The sequence below is a fragment of the Dermochelys coriacea genome, chromosome 2, assembly GCF_009764565.3.
Source record: "Dermochelys coriacea isolate rDerCor1 chromosome 2, rDerCor1.pri.v4, whole genome shotgun sequence".
Lineage (NCBI taxonomy): Eukaryota > Metazoa > Chordata > Testudines > Dermochelyidae > Dermochelys > Dermochelys coriacea.
The window spans coordinates 48,272,376-48,287,302 of record NC_050069.1 but is presented as its reverse complement, the minus strand read 5'-3'; the positions used below and the strand labels follow the sequence as shown (position 1 = coordinate 48,287,302).

At 40.2% G+C, this 14,927-nt stretch overlaps 1 protein-coding gene across 3 annotated transcripts in view; it reads right to left on the bottom strand.

Moving 5' to 3' along the window:
- MMP16 (matrix metallopeptidase 16) overlaps positions 1–14,927 on the bottom strand; it is a 265,584-nt gene that overhangs the window by 230,920 nt on the left and 19,737 nt on the right. The gene's annotated exons all lie outside the window — the stretch shown is intronic.

Sequence of the window (14,927 nt, the reverse complement as noted above, 5' to 3'; positions counted from 1 at the left end):
CTGTGCTGTAGTGTTCAACAACTGTATTATGTTTATCCAATAAAAATTACATTTCTTTTCAATATCTTTAACTGTCTGTGCTTAAAGTGTACCACGCATCTTCACACTTATTTTGTAAGCTGCTCGAAGACTTGTATTTATTAGCTTATAACTGGGCTGTGTATTATTTGATTTTTATTTGAGGCTGGCATCTGCAGAGATGTTAGAGATGCTAAAGAGATTTTTGATATATGATTTCTTGAAGTGTTTAGGAGCTAAAAAATTTCCTTCACCAAATTGCTGCATGTTTTATTTTCACTAATAGCCCATGATTGAACCAAAATGCGGAGTGTGATTATTAGATTGACTTACTTTATATGAATACACTGATTTGGTGAGCTCCTTACTCCTTATGTCCTTCCATGGATACAACCTTACTTTAATTAGTGTTATGCATATCATATAAAACTGGGAAATTGTTTCTTTGTTCTACATGAACAAGAAAGAAAATTCTTAAACTGGTGGAAAATCAGCTCAGAATACCATTTTCACATCCATACATTGAAATTGACACTGATGTATAGACTGATTCTCTGACATGACCACAGTAATGCAGAGTGATACCAGTTTCAATACGCAAAAGAATACAGAGTTTGCAGGAAACCTTGCAGCTCATAGAAAGCCATATATGATTGACAGGAAGATCCTACTGAAAAAAAAGTAAATACTTCAGAATTTTGAAGGGTTATATGAAGTGTGCATCTGCTGTTTTTAATGTATATGCTTTATATGCACTGTGTATATTATATATGTCTACACATAATTGCACTGCTGTTCCATAATCTCATTTGTATGCATTTTATCCCATTTTTATAATCTTAGATCTCACTTAACTTTTAATTTCCCCTCAGCCAGAGTCTACTTGTCTATGGACCAGGGAACAATAAACGGAGAAAGATGAAAAGATGCAAAGCAAGATGCACTGTAAGATGATGGACTGGAACAACAGAAACAGAACAGAGAATGGTCAATAGGGCTTTCTTCCAAGGGTAATGCATATAATTAAAAAAAAATGACATAAGCAACAAACTACCAGAGCCTGGATTCAACCGAGAGAATGCTACTTTCCCAAAGGCTGTATTCCCCTCTGTCTCTCACACAGCTAATTTATAATCTTTTCCGGGGTGGATCCTGCAACCCGTCACATCACTACTGTAAAATTATAGAGGGATAAGGGAAAATGACCCCTTAGCACTGATCACTTTTTGCAAATGAAACAGGGATTTGTTTAGCAGCAGCATAAAATACACAACTTTTCCCTAAGGAAGTAAACCCTCAACTGTCTTTGTACTTTGGGTTTCTGAGTGCTGGAGATGACAATGGCCAGGTACTGCAGATGCTTATGCACATACGTAATTCTTTGCACAATCACGGCATAAGACAACATTTTGAATCGGACCCAAAAGTTCAAAAAGGGCATCCACAAAATTTGTGCGCAAGTCAGGAGTGCCTTCACGCACACAGTATATGCAGTTAAATGTACGTATTACCTTCTCTCTCTCTTCCTCCCCAACCCTCCCGTGTTACTGGTTTGAGCAGATATTCCCTATACTTATAATGAAAGCTCAGTGAATAACTGTTATTTCAGTTCATTGGCAGTTTAAAAAAAAAACCTCACTGATTTGAGTCAAACCAAATCTGAAAATTTTAAAAAAAGTCAGCAAATCAAAAAAGCTCTTTTGGGGTTGAATGAGACATGTTGTTCAACCCATAACAACTGACTATTCATTGTCATTATGAATGACTATGAATGCCACAATGAATGACAATGAATAGTCAGGAGACCATAAGCATACTTTGAGAACAGTCTAGTGGCCAGGGCGCTCACCTGGGATGTGGGAAAGCCAAGTTCAACTCCAAGGACTAGTTCCTTATTCATAAAGGTAGAAAAGCTTCAACAGGAGAGATTAAGGCAGACCCACACTAGATTCTTCCATATCCCAGTCTCTCCTGAGACTTAGAAGACCCATGTTCAAATTTCTTCTCTGCATTAGGCAGATGATAGAATTAACGCTATGCTTTCCACATCCCAGGTGAGTATGTTAACCACTGAACTAACAGTCATAAGGTGGGCCTTATTCCTGGTGCCATTTTGCCAATGGCATCTAAATTCTGGAAAAAATTGTTTTTGCCAAAAGTATTTGATGAATTCCTGTCAAATATGTGAATAGCTTCAGGCTGAATCAATCTACATGTTTTGGCAGATAAACCATGAGTCCAAAAAATGTTGCCCAGCACTACTTATAAGAGGGAATAAGGCTAGAAATAATCATATCTTTCCTATTTTGGTTTATTTTTACTCTACTCACTGTAGGCAAATGCTCAACAAATCCTCAGCTTGTGCATATGCATTTGGGATTGTGCACAAGGACAAGCAAAAGAGCATGAACAAAATGTGTAAGGTTACTTCAACTAATACAAAAATTGAAAATAATAAAACAATTATTTAAAAAAAAACAACTCGCAAACATCCGACTATGATGTTGCGCACTATCAATTTCTGGATCTCCCCATGCTGTATGATACACAAAACTCTGCCTTCATCATTTGGTATAATCACAGTCTGTGGTGACATATCATAAAAAAAGATGATGAACAAAATCATTGAAACTGTTCCAAGATCATTATAAGACTAATATCAAAGAAAGAAGACTGACAGGCAACAGAATGAATATTATGCAGTCTTCTATTCATTCTCACTGACAAAATATGGGGATACTTCATAGATAAACACAAACAGTGAAGCTCTAATAAAAGCAAAAGCAAACTCATCCTCCTGTTAGCTGATGAGAACCCCAGAACACATCAGTCTAAGCATACTGATGTCACCTTACTGTTCTCCTCAGTCACTCGCTAGGAGCCTGTTGCTATATTTTTCTCAGTAGAGCTAAATAATTCATCAGGGCATGGTGTTTTGTGAGCAGGCCACTCTGCAGGCAACTGTCCAAGACCAAGGTCGCCATGGAGACCCACAGGCAGCTTCATACTCATTGTCGTCCCGCTAAAGAGACATATACAAAATATGGCACACTGAACAGCCTGCCTTGTCCCTTTTACCAATGTACTGTATGTCTATTTTTAAAGAAACAAAATAAGTGTATAAAAGGGCCTTCGTTGTAATCAAGACAAGAGGCTTAACTGAGGACAAATGACTCATGAAATAGGCCGTATTTGCACTTATAAAAGCACTATTTTACAGGGGGGAAAGTGCAAAAAGCACATTTAAGAACCATATTGTTAACAAAAGCTTTCACTGCTGCTCTTCTAACAAAACATATCAACCCATCAAACCACCCTATATATGAGCATTTGTGGTTAATAATCATATTATTTAATATGCAATATGAAATCCTACACATCTCTTTCAATTCTTTAAACAGAACTATTAGTGATTGCACAAATAAAGAATTCCAAGATTAAAATAAAATGTAACAAAAAAGATAGCTTATTTACACTGACCTCATCCACACTTGTCTTATACATACTTGCTCAAAAATATTAAGTCAAAATTCTGTTGTTATTCTTGAAAAACTAATAGTCATATTCACAGAAATAATATTCACATATGCAGTAAGTTACATGAAAGAGTAAAAGATACTTTTGAAATTTTTACCATCAAACTTTCCTGTTATTTCTCAAGGAGTTAATAGCATATGACAATTAAATAGCATGTTTACATCTTTTATCAAAGGCCAAAAAGAAAACCTGTGCTGAAGTACTCATGGTTGATTAAACTCTAACTAAACTTTTTACCTTGAAGTCCTTTCTTCATGCTAACTTTTTTCTTAGATCATTTTGCTTTTCTTGCAACATACAAAGGGATTACTTCTGTATTACAAGTCTACTTCAAGAACCTTAAGGTGTTCTACATTCTGTGATCATCTAGAATAAGAGTTAAACTTCACCAATATTCTGCACCATGTTCCAGAATACTCTACAAAATTACCACCTCTTTCATGCTTACCCCCCCTAGCTCTCTTACATATTTGCTTATAAAAGGAACTGGTTCTATAGGCTATTAATAGCTTACTAATTCAATAGCAGGGCTATTAATATGTATTTTGCCAGTGCAATGATGTGCTGTGTGTTACAGTTTCAGGGTTACCTGCACCTCTGACCCCTACCTCATGTCCTCCTTTCAGGACACTTACTTAAGGTTTCAGGCTCAAATCGCCACTTCTCCCATGCAGACATGCACGTCTCTCTCCCTTCTGGTCTTCTGGGTTTAGGCTTGCAATCCATCTTGACCTCACTGTGATTTCCCCAACAGGTCTGACAGTGACCCACAGTTGCAGTTCCTCTTTCTCCAGGGGCTAAAACAGTGTCCACCAATTACCAACCTGCCTTCACAAGCAAATTACAGGTGCTGGCTATTAAACAGACTGGTTTGTTGGGGATATCACAGTATATGGCAGAAGCTGTGCAGCCTGAAAACCCTCAATCAGAAGGGAGAGGGACACAGGTTCCAGTGCCGAGACAGGTGATGGCTGGAGGCCTAAAAAAATTTCTGGGTACTTCTGGAGTGGACCACAAAGGAGATACAGGAGCAGTGACAAATACATAGTGTCACAGTTTCAAGGTATCAAACTTGCACTCTGAATCACGCTGCCCCAGCCCATTCTGCAGCCTCTGTGACTCATATACATTCACCCAGCCAACCACACTCCCTTAACTCTAACAGCTGCCAGAACCTAAGCCTGAGGAGCATATGCCCTCAATTGTCCTCTTCAAGCTAGAAGAGGAGTTGATCTTCTGGGTGCTGAGCTGGGGAAGAAGTCTGTAGGCCCAGAGAGAAACTGTTCTGGTAGGCAGTAGGTGCGGGAAGGCGACTGTGAGAAAGAGCCCCAAGATTAAGGCCTGGTTGACACTACAGAATTAGGTCGATGTAAGGCAGCTTATGTCGATCTTACTCTGTAAGCATCTACACTAAAACATAGCTCCCACCAATGTGACTTGCCCACGGCACCGACTTAATAACTCCATCAGAGCAAGAGGTGTAGCACTTAAGTCATTGTAATTAGATCGATGCAGTGTCAATGTAGACACTGCATTGCTCACATCAACTGTTGCTGCCTTTCAGATACTGTTCCACATGGGCAGTTAAATCAGTACAAGTGCTCCTGGTTAGAATACAAGGAGTATAGCGTGGACACGTAAAACCAATTCAAATCCTGCAATGGCCGTATGTCAACATAACTTAGGTCGACTTCATTTTGTAGTGTTGACTTGCCCTAAGAGGACCTCCTGTTGGTACTTGGACCTACAAGAGTCCCCAGTGGCCTAGGAGGTCAGGTGGGCTTGAGAGCCCAAGCTGCAGCCTCAGCCGTGGTGTCCAGACTGCTATTAGTCTGCTAGCTCAAACCCTGCAAACATGACGCTGTCTAACTGGGCTGGGAGGCTCCCAGATGCAGTGTAGATGTACTGTGAATGTCTGAGCTGCCAGGCCTAGACTGAGTCCATCTTGAAGAAATTCAGGAATCTGTGGTACCAATACAGAAGCGGAATAAGACCCTTGTCCTGGCCCCAGTGGATAAAAATTCAACAAGGGCCCTGACTCCACTGAGTTAGAAGATTTATTTCTGGAAGCTAAAAGTGTGGCTATTTCCTCTTCTTCATAATCACTTTGGCTTAAGTGACTCTGTTCGAGACCCAGGCAGGTAGGTGCAGATTGTCTGGATTCTGATGCATTATTGGCCCTTGTAATATCAGATCCCTTCTAGAATGAAAGCAGATAGGAGGTTTATGAGTCATATCAAGGAGGTCAGAGAATCAACGCCTCCTTGACCAGAACGGGACTACCAGAACTACCAGTGCTGCTTCTCTCCTGATCTTTCATTGTGTTCTGGTGTGGATAGGAAAAGGGAATTCTTGTATGAGTCTCTTTGACCATCTTTGCAATACGGTGTCTATTCCCTGGCTTTGTGAACCTACAGGCAAAAAACACTGAAATCCTCTGATTCAGGTGGGAGGGAAACAGATCTATTGCTGGGAGAACAAATTCCTTTACCAGTAGATGGAACATCTCCAGATATAGTTCCCATTCTGGATGATCTAATTTTTGCCTCCTGAACCAGTCACCGGTACCATTGATTTTCCCTTGGATGTGAAGGGAGCTAATTGATTGCAGATCCTCCTCTGCCCAAGTCATCATGAAGTCAGATTCTCTTTGAAGGACTGTAGACTTTATTTCCCCTTTGTCTGTTGACATAGGACCTGGCTGACATGCTCTCATGATCAGCACGAGGGGAACTCGGATATGGGAGCAGAGCCTTGAGACCATATAGGATGGCCCTGATCTCTCACCAGTTAATGAACCTCTCTGTCTCAGTTTCCCCATCTGTACATGTGTGATGGACTCAATAAGCACCCGAGGAAAATTGTATTTGATAGCAAAGTGACAAATAATCTTGTGGCATGTGAAATTTCTGCATAATGTTATGGAGTGGCGTTATTCACTTGTACAGGGAGGAATGCTGAAGTGGAGAGCTAGACAGGCCTAGATGGATGATCTATACACTGAGAATTGAGAAGGGACAATCAGGATCCTGGAATAATGATTGGAAACTGTGACTGGAGTGACTATTAATATTTTCTAGTGAGTATACATAAGGGTATCATAAATGTGTGATAAAATGCTGCAGGGACTGCAGGAGATACTGCTGTTTCACAGTATGATTACTGTAATTGGGAGGATTTTTAGTTAAAGTTTGTCAAGCATTTTGACAATGTAAAGTAGTTTATACATGGCAAAAATATGTCTAGCTTGTGGTTAGCCCCTCCTTGACCATGAAGGGGTGTAAGACTCTCCACCCAATTCCCTACCAGTTTCCCTGAATCTTGACACCCAATATTTCCTCCTAGAGAAGAGAGGAGTGGGTAGATGTTTGGTTCTATGCCCAATGTATAAGCCAGCCCGGGAGGCGGGGGGGGGGAGGTTGGGGGAGGGGTGTGGCAGGAAGTAATCTGGTACTGATCAGGGACAGTAGAGATTGCTTTTTCGGATGGCACACGGAAGCAATTTTGAGTCTGAGACCCAGTTCCTTCCCTAGCTACTCTCTAGGGCAGTGCGCCTACACTAAAGGTACAATCTAGTTCTTAATTAATAGCTATTTGCCATGATACCAGCACAGCTTAATTCCATCATCTTGTAGATTTGACCACCCTCAGTATTCAAACAAATCATGCATCCTGCCACATGCATCCTTTTTCCTGTGCAATATTTTCACTCTTTTTCCTTTAGGTATATTTCTGATCCAATAAATTTCAGTGACTATGAAATGGAGTCATCGAGTTCTCTGATCCCTGTTCTCTTTTTCACAAATCACTTTTTGGTTAAAGAATTAAAGTTAATTCTGGGAAATGAGCACACTCTCCTTTGGAGACTACAAGTGAAGCACAGCTAGTGTAAAGCCTCTCTCTCTCTGGCTATATTTTGCTGTATGAAGAAAGATACTGTTATGTATGATGTGCTGTATGTCATTATCAAGACAGGAAATAACAAGCTGAGTTTGGTCCTGGAAAAAGGAAAGCTAATACACCCGGAGAAAAACAATCCGCAATACAGATATTCAGTGTAAGGGAGACACTTGATGAAAAGGACCTAAAAGGGCGATAGAAAATGAGACTGGATGTAATGAGAAGAAGGACCCTCGACTCCCTGGGGTGAAGCAACGGCAGGTAAAGCCAGTTGAAGAGTGCCCTGAAAAAGATCTGAGAATGCCCCCAAATAAGCAGAAAACTTTCCAAGAGAAGACTGCTGCAGTAACTCTAGCAGAGAGCAAAGTGCAGTTTACATTTTGTTGAAGTGGTGGTGAGATTTAGTGGCTATTCTGAGGAGTTGTTGGAGTGAATAATTTTGATTTAAGGTTGAAATTAGGTATTTCTTATTTCAGGGGGGGAATGTAAAAGCATGTTTTATCCTTCACCTTGTGCACCTCGCATATATATGTAAATGAAATATACCTTGAGATGGACTATAAGCCTGATATTGCAAACTGTTTAAAGTGCAGCTATTCTTTGAGCTGGGACTGTAGATGACACCTTCATAATCAGCATGTTTCTTGCATATATTTAGAGTCAGATCTGATTACTTTAGTTGCAAAAATAAGTTTATTGATTCACTCTTATTTTTAACAATCAGTAATATACACAAACAAATTCTCAGGCATAAACTTGTTTATGACTGTCCCATTTTTAATACAATTTTAAATATTTTGCAATCTAGGACATCAGAATTTCCAATTTCTACTCCCAAATCAAAGTCAAACTTATTGGACCGTAATTCTCCAGAACATCCGTTTTTCTCTTGTAACTGTGGTAACTACAGTCTATTATCTGGTATTACCTGACTCCTTTCCCCCTTTTTAACTGTACTTTTTGTATCCTGAGTAAAAGAGATTATAGTGAAAAGTCAGCTAGGCTGACAGTCATAAATTAAAACCCTGGGGTGAAATCCTGGCCCCGTTGAAATCAATGGCAGTTTTCCCATTGACCTTGATGGGACCATGATCTCACCCTTCAAATTTCTCTTACAAAACCAGTAGAGACATGGGCAAAACTGTGCAATCTTCTGTCACCAGTTAGATTTTTGACCTTGCTTTCACTTTGTATTTCTTACTCATGGAATTAGAGTTTACTCCCATGAATGGTCTCATTTGAAGTCTATGAATAATTCGCATGCAAAAACAACAACCTGGGTGAGTAATGGGTGCAGGATAAGTCCCATGTAGATAAAAATGCCTGATAAGCGGAAAGGTAATATTCCAGAAATATTGTGAGTGTGATTGGTAAGGTAATTATAAATCATTATCTAATTCTGGAATTTTGTTTATAAAATTTCAACAGGCAATTTGAGATGGGAAAGGCCTTGGTAGGCCATTTGATCCACACTCCTGACAATATAGGATTGTTCTTGGTATGGTATATTCTTGCGTGTATTGTTTAGGTTAGTTTAGTAGGCTTGCACCTCTTCTTTGGGAAGTTATTTTATATTCTAGTAGATCTCCCCATTAGAACATTTTTCATTTCATGTTCAGACTCAATTTCCCTTTTAAAAAATTGAGTATTTGTTGACAGTAATACACCATTTGGCAATGTAACATAAGCCAAAAACTGAATTCACAACATAAAAAATATTGTTATGCGCATTGGATTGAATTTCCTCTCTCAGTATCTTTTTTGTTATTGTAGTGACCGGAAATAAAACCAGTGTCCTTTGCTGCTTTAAAGAGTGCTTATCAGCAGTGGTCTACGTGACTTAATGCCTCTTTCATGCACCCTGAAAACACACAGGATTTTTCCCATCCACACTATACTTTTTGTTAATTCTAATTATTTGTTGTTGGCATTTTAATTTGTAAAGGCAGAGTGATATGACATAAATGGGACTTCTCACATGTGCCAGGCTGTCTGGAATGGCTCATGAGCATGCGTGCGAACAACAGGGCAGATGGTCCAGGAACATGGCACAAACCCCAAACTGGCTGTAAGTTCTATATTTAGATTTCACCAACCAAGTAACAAGTGTAAACTACTAAAGCACTATAACAGCCTTAACATGTAATCACAGACAGTCCCCTTGGACACTCCAATATATCTTGCCACTCAGGCAGGCCTGTCTTTGTAACAGATGATCCCTTACACCAAAATCACAACAATATACAGATTACTCCCAGTCCCAAAGGACCAGTCACTTACCCCAGGTCAGTTACACCCCAGATCTCTCACCAAAGACAAGGCTTGTAGCCAATACTGTAATAAACCAACTAAAGATTTATTCACTAAGAAAAGAAATGAGTTATTTACAAGGATCAGTGAGGCCTGGAGCCTTGCATGAGCTGGCATTTGGTCTGCCAGTGTCACAACATGCTTAACTTTAGGCATGTCCATAGGTGCTTTGCAGAAGTGGGCCAGTGTACTCAGCACTCAAAGTATCCAGTGACAGCATGGTTTCTTCTGCCTTCCTTTCTGGCAGCACCAGCATCGCTCCCCTCCCCCCAGTGCATAAGGTTGGGCAGGCTTCCACATAAGGAAGGAACTCTGTGTGGGTTGTGCATGTCGGTGCAGGGCACAGAATCTACCCCTCCAATTCATGGACAGGCCACAGGGCTGCATTGCAGCCCTTCCATGGCTGATGACCTGCCTATGGGCTGGAATAGCTGGCATTATCCATCCTTGGCCCGTTGTTGGGGTTTGGGGCCAGTGGGTCATAACCATAAGCTTACGTCCTTTGGTTCTTCCCCTGGTTTCCCCCACCCAGCCTGACTCTCGTGCTTCTCTCCAAACTAGTCTATTTGGAGCCAATATGGGATCATCTCTGCCTAGCCACTACTCTTACCCCTCCACAGTACCTGCAGACCATACCGCACTGGGGTGAATTTCACCCTAATCACATCTGTATGGTGTGATGAAATTAACTTTTCAACTTAAACAAAAAAGGAAAAGAAACATCAAAACTATCTTATAATTACAGCAAATGGCTATTGATTATCAGACTAGCATGGAACTTTTAGGCCTCAGATCTCTCTCAGCAATCCTTACAGTTTGTTCATTTGACATCCTTTGTACTTTCTCCAATAATTTGTGGTTCAAGTCTTCTCCCAGAAAATGAAGTGATGTTAGCTGGGAGTAATGCATCAGCTATTCAGTGGGATTCAGCCCAAACCTACTGTTGCATCCTCTGTTTTCCTGTGTGTCCTTGCTGGGCTGAGCACAATTTAGCACATTGTCTTCCATGTGGTTGCACAGATGTGGTTTCAGGAAGAATTTAGCTCTGCAATTCTCTTGATTATGCACAGACCAGAATAGAATCCCACTTACTTTCCTATAACAGTTGTGGTTCTTTAGGGCTAACAAGAGAAAGCCATGGAAAACCTTATTTATCTTGATTTCAAAGAGGTATTTACCACTGTACAACACAACAACATTTTCACTCAAGGTCAAACAGCATGTTATCGGGGAAAAAACTGTTCAAAGGGATTAAGGATTGGATTCGGAAAAGGGAACAGAGGGTGCCAATAAAAGGAGGCCATTCAACATGTAGTGAGGTAACAAGCAAAGTGATACAAAGGGCTGGCATTAGTCCTGCTTTTGTTTATACAGTAAATGAAACTCAGGAGGGTACCAAAAGAGGGCTAATTATACTAATGACAGAAAATAGACACACTGGGCTTCATTCTGCAAAAAACTGGGCACTCTGGCCCTGATCTAGCCAAGCACTTCAACATATGCATTGCTGGATTAGGGGCAGCACCGAGCAGGATCGAACCAGCACAGTGTGATCACATTCAAATGTCTTTGGATGGGGAACTGAAAGGCTTGGGTAACGGGATAAAGAACTTCTTCCATCTAAGCATGTGTTCTAAATCTGGCCTAGGTAGGGAATGACCCAACGTCATTGCTGCTGAAGGATGGGAGAGGCCTGCTTGTATGTGATATGAGATGGTGGTCTCAGTACATTTCAGGATAAAGAATGAAAGTGTCTTAATTCTATACTATGTACTCACCCTCAGATTAGGTATGCTCCTCCAGGTCACTTTTGAACCACATTAGCAGAGCACAGTGGGTAAGCTTTCATTGCCATTGTTCGTATTGGACTGATCCTGAACATAAGGACTTCAGTATCCAGTATGGTTAACCGTGCAGCTCTCAAACATGTTAAACTCACTTTTAAAAAGAAAACAATCATAGAGGAAATAGCTCACTGGGAAACATAATGCAGATCAGAGACACAAACAAGATTTTGGGGGGAATGACTGTGAGTCTATTTTACATTAAAATTATTGGCATGATTTTGGAAAAATTGAAAATGCAAACAAGGGGTTACCATAGATAGAAGAACTGTATAGAATGTATATAGCTAAAATGTAGTATGTCACAATACACAGCACTAGTAAGTAATAAAATCAGAGGTCTTATTCTCTACTGCCTTTACACTCGGTCTGCACAGGTGTAAATAGCTACACAAGTTGAAAGGCAATGGAGTATCAGGCTCCAGAAATAGAATGCTGTGTGCAATTCTGGTCACTTGACCTTAAGAAGGATATTTTTGAAACTGAAATGATGTCCCAGAGGGCAAAAAAACTATGGCAGGATTTTGAAGTTTAGATTATGGATAAACTTCAGCCAGAGTCAGTGAGCCATTGCACACTGATTCTAGAACAGGAGGCCCTGGGGGAGGAAAGTTTTCCAATGGAGTTATGATCCAAGGTGCAATCTTCCTTCTGCTATGAGATAATGGAGGGAGGGGGAAAACACTGTTCCAAAAATGGATGGCATGGTCCACAGAGGATTTGTGGTTAAAGCACATTAAATATATATCTGTTCAGTGCACTGCTGCTGCAGCTTCTTCTGCCAGGACCTTTATGGAGTCCTGGTGAAAGGTAAAACTGCTTTCAGCTGTGAATAGCTCAAAGAAGTGCCTGCCATCCCCTGGAGTGAGAAGCCTTGTTGTGCAGGAGAGGTGAATCTGAGCCAGTTTAGTTAATTTAGGCAAATGTTAGCAAGAATCAGTATATCTGATACTGATTTTTGTACCTTCTGATATATCACAGTTAGCTTGAAAGTTAACTTATCAGGATATGACTCAGCTTGACATGGGATTGATATTTGTCATCACAAGAGCAGTCCTTGAAAGGACTGAGGCTGAGCTCTGGTATAGAGGCTTATCCGAACCCTTTGGTTCAGAAATTGTGCTGGAAATGTCTTTAGAATAATTTTTTAAATGAGATTTCCAGTAGTTCTGGTTTCAGTTGGGTCAGTAATGCAGTAAGCACAACTTACTTTGTGATATATCAGCATTTCTACATCTGATCCTATGGGAAACCAGCACAAGATATTTTTATTATTTAATATATTATATGTAACATAGTCAGACTTTTTTCAAAGATGCCTCAATACCATGTTCATTCAGCATAAAGCCACATTCAGCATTAACCAGAAGGTCTACAGGGCACCCAAGGGACAACCTAATTGTACAGGTTTCAGAGTAGCAGCCATGTTAGTCTGTATCCGCCAAAAGAACAGGAGTACTTGTGGCACCTTAGAGACTTACAAATTTATTAGAGCATAAGCTTTCGTGGGCTACTTCCCACTTCATCGGATGCATAGAATGGAACATACAGTAAGATAGATAGATATAGATATAGATATAGATATAGATATAGATATAGATATAGACATACAGATAAGTTGGAAGTTACCATACAAACTGTGAGAGGCTAATTAGTTAAGATGGGCTATTATCAGCAGGAGAAAAAAACTTTGGTAGTGATAATCATGATGGCCCATTTAGACAGTTGACAAGAAGGTGTGAGGATACTTTACTTAAGGAAATAGGATCAATATGTGTAATGACCCAGCCACTCCCAGTCTCTATTCAAATCCAAGTTAATGGTATCTAGTTTTCATATTAATTCAAGCTCAGCAGTTTCTCCTTAGAAGGATTCTGTGTGGACTCCTCCTGAAGCTAATGGGATAGGGTCACTACAGCCACACAGGACATCATGAATTAAATTCATCCCAACTTCTTTAGAGACACTCTTAAAGGATACAGCTCACAGGCTGAATCTGACCCCATCAAGACTAGCAAAGAATCATACCTAAAGATGTTAACTCCTCTGGGTGACAAGCAGAATGCCACATGAAAGCCAGGGCATTCATAGACAATCACCTGGCCTTGTCCATCTCATGGTCCCTGCGAGAGACCAATCATTAAGGGAGTTTTCAAACTTTTGCTTACATGGTTAAGAGTCAATAGTCCCTTCCCTGTATCAACAACCTGTGTGACTACTCCTCTTACAACCATCTGCAAAAAGCACTACCTAGGCAGTTAATTAAATAAACTGCCTATTCCTATACTCAGAGTAACTGCAAGTTGTTTAATTCTCAAAAGACAAATGAAAAAGGAAAAGGGAAAACTGAAGGGAAAAATTACATCTCCTACTCAGAAAAAATGTTTCACGTTAGATACATAGGGAGATAGCCACAAATATTATAGCCTAGAGCTGCTCAAAGAACAAGTTTATGTTGTGTGGGAAATTCCAACATTCTGAAATTTGTTTTCATCCCGAAGTGCGATGACACAGTTAAAATTTTTCACAGAGCAGAAATTCTGAAATATTTAGATGTGACATCAAAATGATCTGGAATGTTTTGTTTCAACAAAGTCAAAACATTATATCATCTCAAATATTAAATATGGATATAGTTGATTATTTTATATCAGTTGGAATGAAACAAAATAAGAAAATGAAAATGAAAGTAAATGAAAATTTCATTGAAATCAACATATTCCATGAAACAGTTCAGTTTCAACAAAACAGCATTTTCCAACAGAAAAGTGTTTCTTCTAAATTTTTCAGCCATCTCTATTTTAGCTTAAATTACCTATATATATCCATCTTTTAGGTAGGTTGGAAGAATGTTTATATCATTATCTGAATCAACTCCTGTCAAAGTAATTGGTAAGATATAATCAGTTTCTAGTTGATGGTTAAATGTAGAACATGAATATAAACAGTGTTCATGATTGCAGCCCTAGCTACAGAGCAATGAAACATCTTCTTGCTCCCTACTCCTCCTAGGGTTGTCAACTTTCTATATGCACAAAACCGAACATCCTTGCCCTGCCCCCACCCGCCTCTGAGGCTCCACACCTGCTCACTCCACCCCCCCCTGTCACTCGCTGTCCCCATCCTCACTCACTCTCTCACTCATTTACACCAGGCTGGCTCAGGCTCTGTGGTGGGACCAGAAATGAGGGGTTCAGGGTGTGGGAGGGGGCTCTGGACTGGGGCAGGGGGTTGGGGTGTGAGGCAGTGGGGGCTCCGACTGGGGGTGTGGGGCTGTAGGAGGGTGCTCCAGGCTGGTACCAAGGGATTCAGAGGGCG